This window comes from Thamnophis sirtalis, unplaced genomic scaffold, assembly GCF_051295495.1.
Source record: "Thamnophis sirtalis isolate CommonGarterSnake01/CBP01778 unplaced genomic scaffold, rThaSir2_p1.2 scaffold_8, whole genome shotgun sequence".
Classification (NCBI taxonomy): Eukaryota; Metazoa; Chordata; class Lepidosauria; order Squamata; family Natricidae; genus Thamnophis; species Thamnophis sirtalis.
The window spans coordinates 46,667,767-46,679,229 of record NW_028261388.1 but is presented as its reverse complement, the minus strand read 5'-3'; the positions used below and the strand labels follow the sequence as shown (position 1 = coordinate 46,679,229).

The following is an 11,463-nucleotide window of genomic DNA, read 5'->3' as shown; positions in this document are numbered from 1 at the left end:
TTTCAGCATGGGCCTCCCAAACATCAGCTGTTTCAGGCTGCAGGGATTGCCATAGCCTATTGCTGCCTCTGCAAGCCCTGTTTTCCCCATTTGCTGCAAGGAAGTAAATTGCTGGGAGGCAGAGGCCAAAGGGTGGGGGCTGGTGGGTGGGCGGGACTACATTCAGTGTATAAGACATACCCAAATTTTCACAAGGTGAGTCTTATACTCTGAAAAATACAGTAATTACTGCATAGTCCCACTCTGTCATATCACTGACTAAATTCCACTGGATAGACTAGAGAAATAAATTTGAAAATGAATTGTTCAGAGCACTTGTCTATGAGATAGTATGTAGATAAATAAAAGCAACTACATTACTGTGCTCTTTCTTAAATGTACTCTAAAAATGCCCTATTACAGGAAGATACTAACACACAATCTTTTTAAAAATGTTCTTACCTTGATTAAAATTGGTTATGAATAAAAATGCTTCATGTTACATAACTAAAATTGAATTTAGCAATATTTCCTTGTTGTTATTACCTACATTAAACAAATAACAGTTGAAGCAAATAAATGTTTTATAATACATTTTACCCATAGTTTTATGCTGATAATGTCATCTATACAATTTTGCTGCACTGTATAATCATGTTTAGTTTTTACTGTAAATATCTTAGACTAACTTCAATTATTAGCAGATCAAACCAGATCTACCAAAACATTTTCAATTTTCTTGTGTTTCTGAACAAAATATATATCAAGAGAAAAATGACCATGACACAGTCAACACATTCTCATTTGGGATAGATTGAAAAATTTAAAAACCTATCTTCAGTGAGCTCAGGTCATAAGGACAAGTAAAATATCAGCGTGTAAGTACACTGGCTTCTTCCTTCAACTCAAAATTTCCATTTTTTGGTAGAAGAGAGGTAATAATGTTTTCTATAGCTGAAGCTGTCTTTTCCACCAAACTTTCCACTATGGCTTTTAGAGGCAATCTACTAAGACCTCATTTCATTTAAAGTTAAACTTATCTTTGCTATTAAATGTTATCAGAGTTTTAAGCATTTTTTAAGCATTTTATTGAGATTTATAGGCCGCCTTTCTCCCTGAGGGGACTCAGGGCGGCTTACAATCACAAGGGGAGGGGGTGCAGTACCGAGAGACAAACAATAGTGAACAAAATAAAATGGTAAACCACAACATGCATTCAACAGTCAACACTCGGGCGGGTAAATTGGAAACCTATCCCCAGGCCTGCTGGGAGAGCCAGGTCTTGAGGGCTGTGCGGAAGGTCTGGATGGTGGTGAGGGTACAAATCTCAATGGGGAGCTCGTTCCACAGGGTCGGAGCTGCAACAGAAAAGGCTCTCCTCCGTGTAGTCGCCAGTCGACATTGTCTGGCGGATGGAATTCGGAGGAGGCCCAGCCTGTGCGATCTAATCGGTCGGAGGGAGGTGATCGGCAGAAGGCGGTCTCTCAAATATCCAGATCCACTACCATGGAGTGCTTTAAAGGTGGTCATTAATACCCTGAAGCGCACCCGGAGACCAACAGGTAGCCAGTGCAGCTCGCGGAGGATGGGTGTAATGTGGGCGAACCGCGGTGCGCCCACTATCACTCGCGCGGCTGCATTCTGGACTAACTGCAGTCGCCGGATGCTCTTCAAGGGCAACCCCATGTAGAGCCCATTGCAGTATTCCAGCCTAGAGATCACAAGGGCTCGAGTGACTGTTGCGAGAGCCTCCCGGTTCAGGTAGGGCCGTAACTGGCGGACCAGGCGAACCTGGGCAAATGCCCCCCTGGTCACAGCCGACAGCTGATGATCGAAAGTCAGCTGTGAATCCAGGAGGACTCCTAAGTTACGGACCCTGTCTGAGGGGTGTAAAATTTGACCCCCCAGCCTGAGTGTTGGAATGTCAGCCAAATTATTGGGAGGGAAGCACAACAGCCACTCGGTCTTGTCCGGGTTGAGTACCAGTTTGTTAGCGCTCATCCAGTTCTTAACGGCCTCAAGACCCTGGCTCATCACGTCCACCGCTTCATTGAGTTGGCATGGGGCGGACAGATACAATTGTGTATCGTCCGCATATTGGTGGTATTTTATCCCGTGCCTCCGAATGATCTCGCCCAGCGGTTTCATGTATATGTTAAAAAGTAGGGGGGATAAGACCGAACCCTGCGGCACCCCACATGTTAGGGGCCTCAGGGACGATCTCTGCCCCCCGACCAACACCGACTGCGACCTGTCCGAGAGGTAAGAGGAGAACCACTGCAAAACAGTGCCTCCCACCCCCACCTCCCGCAGTCGTCGCAGAAGGATACCATGGTCGATGGTATCGAAAGCCGCTGAGAGGTCAAGGAGAACCAGGATGGACGCGTGGCCTCCATCTCTGGCCCTCCAGAGATCATCGGTCAATGCGACCAAAGCGGTTTCTGTGCTGTAACCAGGTCTGAAGCCGGACTGGAAGGGGTCAAGATAACTAGCTTCCTCCAAGGCCCGTTGAAGCTGAAAGGCCACCACCTTCTCAACAACCTTCCCAATAAAGGGGAGGTTGGAGACAGGACGATAGTTGTTTAAAATGGCTGGATCCAAAGATGGTTTCTTCAGGAGGGGTCTCACCACCGCCGCTTTAAGTGCGGCGGGGAAGTGCCCCTCCCGAAGGGAGGCGGTCACGACCGCCTGGATCCAGCCATGTGTCACCTCCCTGCTGTTGGCAACCAGCCAGGAGGGACACGGGTCCATAATACAGGTGGAGGCACTTACAGCTCGAATGGCCTTGTCCACATCCCCGGAGGCAACATCCTGGAACTCAACCCAGAGATGGCTTGCCAAGTAATCCCCCTGTGTCTCGGCTGGATCTACTGTGGTGGAGTCCACGTCCGACCGAAACCGAGCAACTTTGTCCGCCAAGAACTGGGCATAGTCCTCAGCCCTACCCTGCAAGGGATCTCCCAGATCCCTCCTATTAAGGAGGGAACGGGTGATCCTAAACAGGGCGGCTGGGCGTGACTCGGCGGACGCAACCAAGACAGAGATATGCGTTCTTTTGGCATCTCTTAATGCCCGGATGTAGTCTTTGGTGCAGGTGGTCAGAAGTGCTCGGTTCGCCTCGGACTTATCGGACCTCCACAGGTGCTCTAGGCATCTCCTCCGGCGCTTCTTCTCCCGGAGTTCCTCGGTAAACCAAGGAGGTCTCCGGGATCCACTAGCCCGGAGGGGCCGTAGTGGCGCAATCCGGTCGAGAGACCCCGATGCCGCCGAATACCAGGCTGCAACCAGAGCCTCCACCGAACTGTGGGCGAGAGCATCAGGAATTACCCCAAGCTCCGTCTGGAACCTCAAAGGGTCCATGAGTTGCCTGGGGCAGAACCACCTGGTCGGTTCCTCCTCCCTATGGTGGGGGTTTGGCCTCCGGAAGTCAAGCCTCAGTAGGCAGTGGTCTGACCATGGTCAAGCCCATGGCTGCCATGGAAGCCATGAACTCCTGCGCCCCATCAGAGCGTTCACCGAGCGATGGCAAGTTAAAGTCCCCCAGAACTATAAGCCTGGGGAGCTCAACTGCCAGCTCGGCTACTGACTCGAGGAGCGAGGGGAGGGATGCTGCAACGCAGTTGGGAGGCAGGTACGTTAGCAGCAAACCCACTTGACCCCTGAGGTCCAACTTTATCAGCAGGGACTCACACCCGACAAGCTCCGGAGCAGGGACCCTACGAGGTAACAGAGACTCTCGGATAACAATAGCCACACCGCCACCCCTTCTCTGGGCTCTCGGCTGATGAAGCACCTGAAATCCCTCTGGGCACATCTCTACAAGGGGGACTCCTCCTTCTGTGCCCAGCCAGGTTTCAGAGTTTCATGTGTGTCCTACACGAATATCCCCTATATAAAGGGATTATAAGGAAACAGATAACAGTGATGTTTTGTGCTTCTTTTATTTATTACATAAACTAAGCTATCCCATATATCATGCATCAAAGAGAAAAAATAATTGATTATAATATATAGTGTGTAGTGTAAAGTACAGTATAAACTGGTTACACTAGTTTCAATTGCAATAAATACCTCTGAACATTTTACTCACATGTTCTGTAGAAAATTTGGCTTAATCTTTAATGGCAAATTCAGTAACACTTTGGGATTTACTAGAATGAACTGCTTGTTTCTGGTCCTATTATCTTTCTATAGGATTTAGGACTTGATTTTGACCTGATTATGTCTAAATACTGATTTTTGATTGTAGATATGCTATTTCCTTGAAATTACTGACTTGCTAAAGTAACTCTGGAAGTGGACAACAATTCTAATACATCATAATCATAACTTTATTATTACTGCTAAAATAATATCAACTAACTATGGTGTCCTCCCAATCACAACTAAAAATGGTCCAAACCATCAAATTACTATTTATCAAGTGCAGGAAATCAGGAGTCCAGGCAGTTTGAATGAATATACAATAGGTTTATTGCATGCTAATACTTTCTACAAGAATCTGAACTACTAATGCAAATTGGTGGTAGATAAGAATCCATGGAATTCAGTGTGGGATGGATCTAGATCTGTTATTGGTGCAAAGGGACTCATGATTGATTACATGTTTGATATAGGGGTAAAATCCTCTGGGCAACCCGCCTTTGCCCGGTTGCCCAATCACCTGCTTTCCCCCTCCCTCATTGCTTTCGGCCACATGGCGCTTCGTTTCCGGCCACATAGCACTTCACTTCCACCCCACTAGCCCCCTATATAAGGTCATTTGCCACATGGCCTAGCTACTCGGTTCACCAATCTCTGCTCAATCAGAAGCCTCTCCTAGAATTTCTAAGCAGCCTCGTTGACAGCCGCCCACTCAAAAAGGTAAGCATTGCTGGTTGTGGCCTAGCATGGTTTCCCCCTCCCCCGGGTCCCTGGGCTCACCTGCCTGGCCTGGCTAAGCCACCTTGCTAACTACCAACCCCCCCTCCCCCCAGCTTCCAGCTTGCTTACCTTCGCTCTTCGGATGGAATCATGAGCTGACTTGTTGTTTGAAGAAAGCCTGTCTTGCTGTTCGGCTGCTCAGCTGCTTTTGAAATCCCCGGCTTTCTGTCTCCAATCTATTTCATCTGTTAACAACTGAATCTGCCTGCCTGCCTTCCTTGTGCCTTCAATTGGGTAAGTGTTGTGGCCCAGCAGGAGCTGTTGGAGCTGCCACCAGACTCCAATAGCGAGGGGCCCTATGAGTTGGCTCTGGAGGATGTGGAGAACCCTGGACAGGGTTCCAACTCTGAGCAGGGCACAGAGAGGCTGGTTAACCACCAGGAGGCACCTGAGCCTTGGACCAATGGGGAGGAGACAAGGGAGTGAGCCGGACACCAGTAGTGAGTTGTTCCTGGATGCACACCATCAAAGAGCTACTAGGCGTCAGGAACAATTACGCAATTACAGGAGGTAATTGCGCTCAGCTGGTGGTCATTAGGCTCCTCTCCAGACTATAAAAAGCTATTTGTGCACACGCCCCTCTTTGCAGAAGTCAACACAGAATCGAATGTCGGATAACTTTGTGTGAGCTTGGCAGGCTAGATTGCTGCCAAGCCTTATCTGTGTTTATTGCTGCCCGAGTTTGTCTGAGTTGCTGCCAAGGTCCTTATCTGTTTGTTATGCTTGGCTTTCAGCCACCGAGGTTTTGGTTTCTTGCTATTAAAGTACATTCCAGTTAAGCTTGTCTCGGCAGTGGTTACTGGACGGAGGAGGGGGTCAGATAAGTAAGTGGGTTGTGTTTTTTTTTTTACTTTTTTAAAAAAAAGGTTACTTGGGGTTTTTTTTAAGGAATTTTTTCTTTTAGAAAATAATAACCATTTAAAATTTCTAAAGTTTTAACTGCTTTTATATTTTTATATTTGTGCAGCTTTCTGAGATTTTCTGTGTTTGTCTAGTGTTTCACACTCACTACACAAACACACAAAATCACACCAAGCTTTATGTGACATTTTGTGCTCTTGATAGTTGGTTTTGTGAGTTCACTGTGAGTGTGAGTTTTCTGCTTGTTGTTGCAGGGGACATTTTGTGAGCTTTTACATTGTGTGAGAGTTGCACAATGGCATTGTGCTTTTGTTAAGTGTGAAAGTTGCTTTTTGAACTCTTTGTGGCTCTGTTAAATCTGTTGCAGGGGCCAGTTTCTGTGAGGTACAGCTGCTTTTGCATTGTGTGTGAGTTGCACAATGTTGCATTGTGAGTGTGTTGCACAATGTTGTTTTGTGTAAAGCGTGAAAGTTGCTTTTTAAGCTGTTTGTGATTCTATGAGTTTCCTGCTTGTTGCAGGGGCTCTTTGATGTGAGGTGCAACTACTTCTGTGTTGTGTGTGAGCCAGTTGTGTTGTTTTTGTGTAAAGTGTTGTTTTGTGCAAATAAGTGATGATTTGGCCACACCACCCAGTCACATGACCACAAGCCACACCCACCAAGTCACGCCCAAGACACGCCTACAGAACAAATGAGGAGGGCCACAGATCTAACACAGATGTGGCCAAACTAACAGCATAAGGAACTCTGTCCATTTCCTCAGGTTAGAAGTCTTCCCAGATAATCTTGCAATACCAAACCTACATCACTTGTACTGGTGCCAAAAACTTTTTTTCTTGACACCTATGAAAGATTATAGACCTTTAACCATTCTATAAACAAGTTAAGAACCTGCAGAGAGACAGGGAGAATACTAATTTTCATGATTTTCAGAGGAAGAAAATTCATGAGGGTAGAAAAATTGTTATACAATCTCCCTCTTAAACTGATACTAAGGAAACTTTATAACACATCCCTAGAAATATAAATCCATTTTTGCATTACAATATCCTAACAGCCCCACCCTGTTGATATTAACATTTCTCATAATGAAAGAACTGATTAGAACTGTAACAGATCTTGGAATTATAATTTTGAGAGAAAAGACTACTCTATCAGGAAATAATCTAATATGGAGAAAAGCCTAGACAAGGATTTGGAACCTAATATTTGCTTCCAGTTAGCATTGCTATATACAATGTAGTTCACTGTTAAATAGTTGCTTATATTTGAATAAGAAAATAAATATATAATTTACCTTTTCAATCTGAATGATATTATTGTTCACTTTAAAAATTAATATAATTTCATCTTTCTTAATTAAACTCATTACATTCAGAGGCAAGAAAAGGCAAGACAAGGAATTTTATCTTAAATTTTACATATAAATAAAGAGGTTTTGAAATGTATTGAACATATGCAAAATAAATGGATTTAAGTATAGAGTATAATTAAGTGTAATAAATAAGAGGAAACTTTTAAATTGATTGATTGCTGACTCCTAATTACAATGTCTCAAAAGATTGCAATTCTACTCTAGATTTTAGTTTCTTGTGGGGAGCTTGCTATTCAATGTAGCACCTACAATTTTTGTCCCAAAGGTCAAGGATCATTTAATTGGATTTCTGGCAATGATGTATGGTGACAAGAAAACTCTTAGTAAAACAAGGTTGCTTCAGGTGCAGGGCATTGTGACTCTGTAAAATTCATAATTGCTGTCATCCTAAGGGGTAAAGTTTCCATTGTGACTACAGCATATTGCTGATAAATAATGATAACTACTAAAATCTTGGTGAGAAGCCATAATGTAGCAATAATTCATACAAGTTATTCCATACTTCAAAGATGGAGTGTGATTCTTATCTAAACTCATACTAATTTTTCAAAGAAAATAACTCTGAATTTCAGTCAAGTTCTTCAACTCCAATTACATAACATACTGTTTAAAGAAAAGTAAAAGCTGGATTTGTATGTTTTCTTTTTCTGCTTGAGAATTGTTGGTATTTGTTCTTTTAAATAGCAATAACAATTAGATTTATATAACAGGTCACAGTAATTTACAGCCATCTCTAAGAAGTTTACAAAGTCAGCATATTGCCCCAACAATGTGGCTCCTTATTTTACCCATTTCGGAAGAATGAGCCAATCAGGATCAAACTGCTGGCAGTCGGCAGAATTAGTCTGCAATACTGCATTGTAACCACTGCATACCCATGGCTTTTTAAAATGTCTTGAAACTGGTCTGATGGTTACTTCTGAAGCCAGAGAACTATTTTCAATCCATGTATTTCCCAATGGGGTCACTTTTAGTTTCTGTCCAGACTTGGTGAAGCATATGCCCTTGATTTACAATCCTTAATCACTGCAAAGTTTTTCTATTCCTATTGCTTTAAAAAAAATATTGAAAGTTGAAATGTAGGAGTCTTGCAATGTAGTGTCAAGGAAGCTTAATGCTCATTGTTTCATTCCTGAAATTTCCCCTATGAACCTATAGAGCCATGATGGCAAACATATGGCACACATGCTAGAAGTGGCATGCAGAGCCATCTCTGGGCACCCATTGATCTTCTGGGTTCCTGCACACTGGCCAGCTGGTCTTCATTCACGTGGGAGCGCCAGAAACCAGAAGAGCAGCCAGCTGGTGTGCATGTGCGCACTGGGAAGATGACCTTCTGGTTTCCGGTGCTCACATGTGCACTGGCCACCTAGTCTTCTGGTTTCTGACATGCATCCACATGCGAAGACCAGCTGGCTGGTGTGCATGCGCACACTGGAAACCAGAAAATTATCTTCCAGGAATGTACATGTGCACTGGGAAGCTGCTCTTCCGGTTTCTGGTACACACACATGCACGCACTCCCATTTCGGCACTGGGTACCGAAAAGGTTCACCAACACTGCTATAGAGGAATGCAGGGAGGAAGGAACAGCCTGTTCCCTAGTGCCTTAATTGTTTCAACAATTATGCTAACTATGTACAACTATGCTAACATAAAGGGGGAAGTAAAAAAAGAGACTTTATTGGTGTTAAAGGAGACAATATTGGAACGAGGTTGAAAACAAATGTTTTTGTACAAAAAACTTGAGAAAACAAAGGCAAAGGTCAAGAGCTAGTGAGGACATAATAGTTTATTATTGTAGGGGTTTTTGTATTAACAGGAGTTAATTAGTTAAGTTAGTAGGCAGTGGTATCTATAAATCTCTAAGTCACAATCATAAATTTTTAGGGTTTATCATTAAGCTATAACTGATTATAGTATTCCCTTATTAAATAAACACCTAAATCAAATAAAATTTGTCCTCTTTTGAGCTTTTTGTAAGTAGGTGGAAAAAAGGTTTATATTTATAAATACAAATTTTATGCAATGTAGATACAATCAGAACTACTGTATAAATATGATACTACACTTGATCTTAACCAAAAGGCCGAGAAGCGATTGGGTGCCAACAAAATAATCAAGTGAATTAGTGTTTGTGTTAGGCTGGCTTATACAATTTATAAATTTTGCTCAACCCCATCCATGATGTTGATACTCTGATTATTATTCCAAGCAATGTATACTGTAGATCCTGCCCATAGACTACTTTACATGGTAAAATAAAGTAAGAAATAGAAACTTGCTCTGCATAATGTTTTGTAGGGCTTCTATAGAAAATGTGATTGTACATGTTTTCCTGTACAGATCTGTGGATCTGTGGTAAAGATAAAAAGTCCCACTTGTTCTTTAATGCATTTTCAGGTCAATTTCTTATGGGCTATTCAAATTATTCTACGTTGTCTACTGTGGCTAGGTTCACTTATGTTCTTAAATCTAGTAAATTAAAATATTTTGTAAAACATAACTGCCATCAAGTGTCCTTACCATTCATTAATAAATTAATATTCTTCCTACTGCTCAGAGTTTTCATTGATCCAAACAACACTGTATATATTGCATACCTATTCATTTTTCACCTTGCTATAACTCAAGGGGCAGTGAAGCAGCAATAAAACAAAATGTTAATAATTGCTGCCAAAGTGAATCATAAAAGAAACACAAAGAAGGTTAAAGAAAAGACACACATGAGCACATTTTTTTAAAAAATGAAGGCCTCTTATATTTGAAATGACAATATAGCCAATGTGACCTTCACTGCAGAAAAATTGAAGAAATTCCAAAGGTATCTTAGGCCTTAATATGTTTTTGTCATTGATTATTAGTAGTTAATTAATAAAAACCAGGTATAGTTATATTAAAGAACCCAGCAATATCTGCAGAATGTCTGTAGAAGTCCATCACATCTATAGAATTAGCTGAATCTACTGGGTACATATCATTTTATCATCCAGGAAATATTAAAAGCTGTCATCATGGTTTAAAATCAATGAAGATTTTAAAATTACTAAAATTACTAACAAATAAATAGCCCAATTTCAAACTGAAAGAAAAGAAAACTGATAATTGAAATTATCCTCCAGTAGTTTTAGTAAAATTCTAAATCAGTTTAGGAAATGATGTAAAATATAAAATGCAATTCCACATTTACTTAAACAAGATTTCTTCAGCCTTGTAAAGCAAAGTCCCCAAACATGTCTACTGCCTAAAAGATACAATCTAACAATAATTATAGAAGTTGATTTATTGCACAGATTTTGTTCCAAATCCTAGATCTACTCAATAAGAGATATGGGTAAAACTTAGTTTGAAACAGTATTAAGGCTTGGCCTGAATACTGAAGGGAAAAAAGCGTATCTGAAATTATATATTTCATCGAAATATCTTGCCACATTCTATATGATTTGTTCTATTGTCCTTCTACTATGTCTTATAAAGTGTGTGTGCTGCATCTGAAATAGAAATACAAGCCCATCATAAGCCCATCATAAGCCCATTATGCTCTTAGCGGCTGTTGTGTTTTTTGGTAAAGGGACTGGGTGGTTAGTTGGTCGGTCGGTCAGTCAGTCTGTCTGTCTGTCTTAGGAGCCCTAATGGCACAGTGGTTAGAATGCAGTACTGCAGGCTAACTCATTGCTCACTGTCAGGAGTTCGATCCCGACAGGGCTCAAGGTAGACTCAACCTTCCATCCTTCTAAGGTTGGTAAAATCAGGACCCAGATTGTTGGAGACTATGGTGACTCTGTAAACCACTTAGGGAGGACTATAAAGCACTATGAAGCAGTATATAAGTCTAAGTGCTATTGCTATTATCAAGGAGAGAAGCAACCTAAAACTAAGGAGAAATTTTCTGACAGAATAATTATTCAGTGGAACAACCCACCTCCAGAAGTTGTGGGTGTTCCAACACTGGCAGTTTTTAAGAAGAGATTGCAAAGCCATTTGTCTGAAATGGACAGAGTTTCCTGCCTGAACATGGGGCTGGACTAGAAGACCTCCAAGCTCCCTTCCAATGCTGCTATGCCATGCCATGCCATGCCATGCTATTCTCTATCCTCTATCCATCTATCCATCTATCATCTATCTATCTGTATTTTAACCAATTTTCAGTGGCTCCTAGTCAAAGACCAAATGACACATAAAATCAGATTAAAACTATAAAACTGAGCTGATTAAAATATTTAAAACAACAAATGAAATAAAAATGGTAGGAGCAGACATGGGAAGCAATAGTGGTTCCTCTTTTGAAAGCCTGAGCATGACTTTATTCTGAAATTTTAATTAATT

At 41.9% G+C, this 11,463-nt stretch overlaps 1 pseudogene; it reads right to left on the bottom strand.

The window, feature by feature from the left end:
• Positions 1-9,092: 9,092 nt before the first annotated feature.
• Positions 9,093-9,238, bottom strand: LOC148044388 (U2 spliceosomal RNA; annotated as a pseudogene).
• Positions 9,239-11,463: the final 2,225 nt, after the last annotated feature.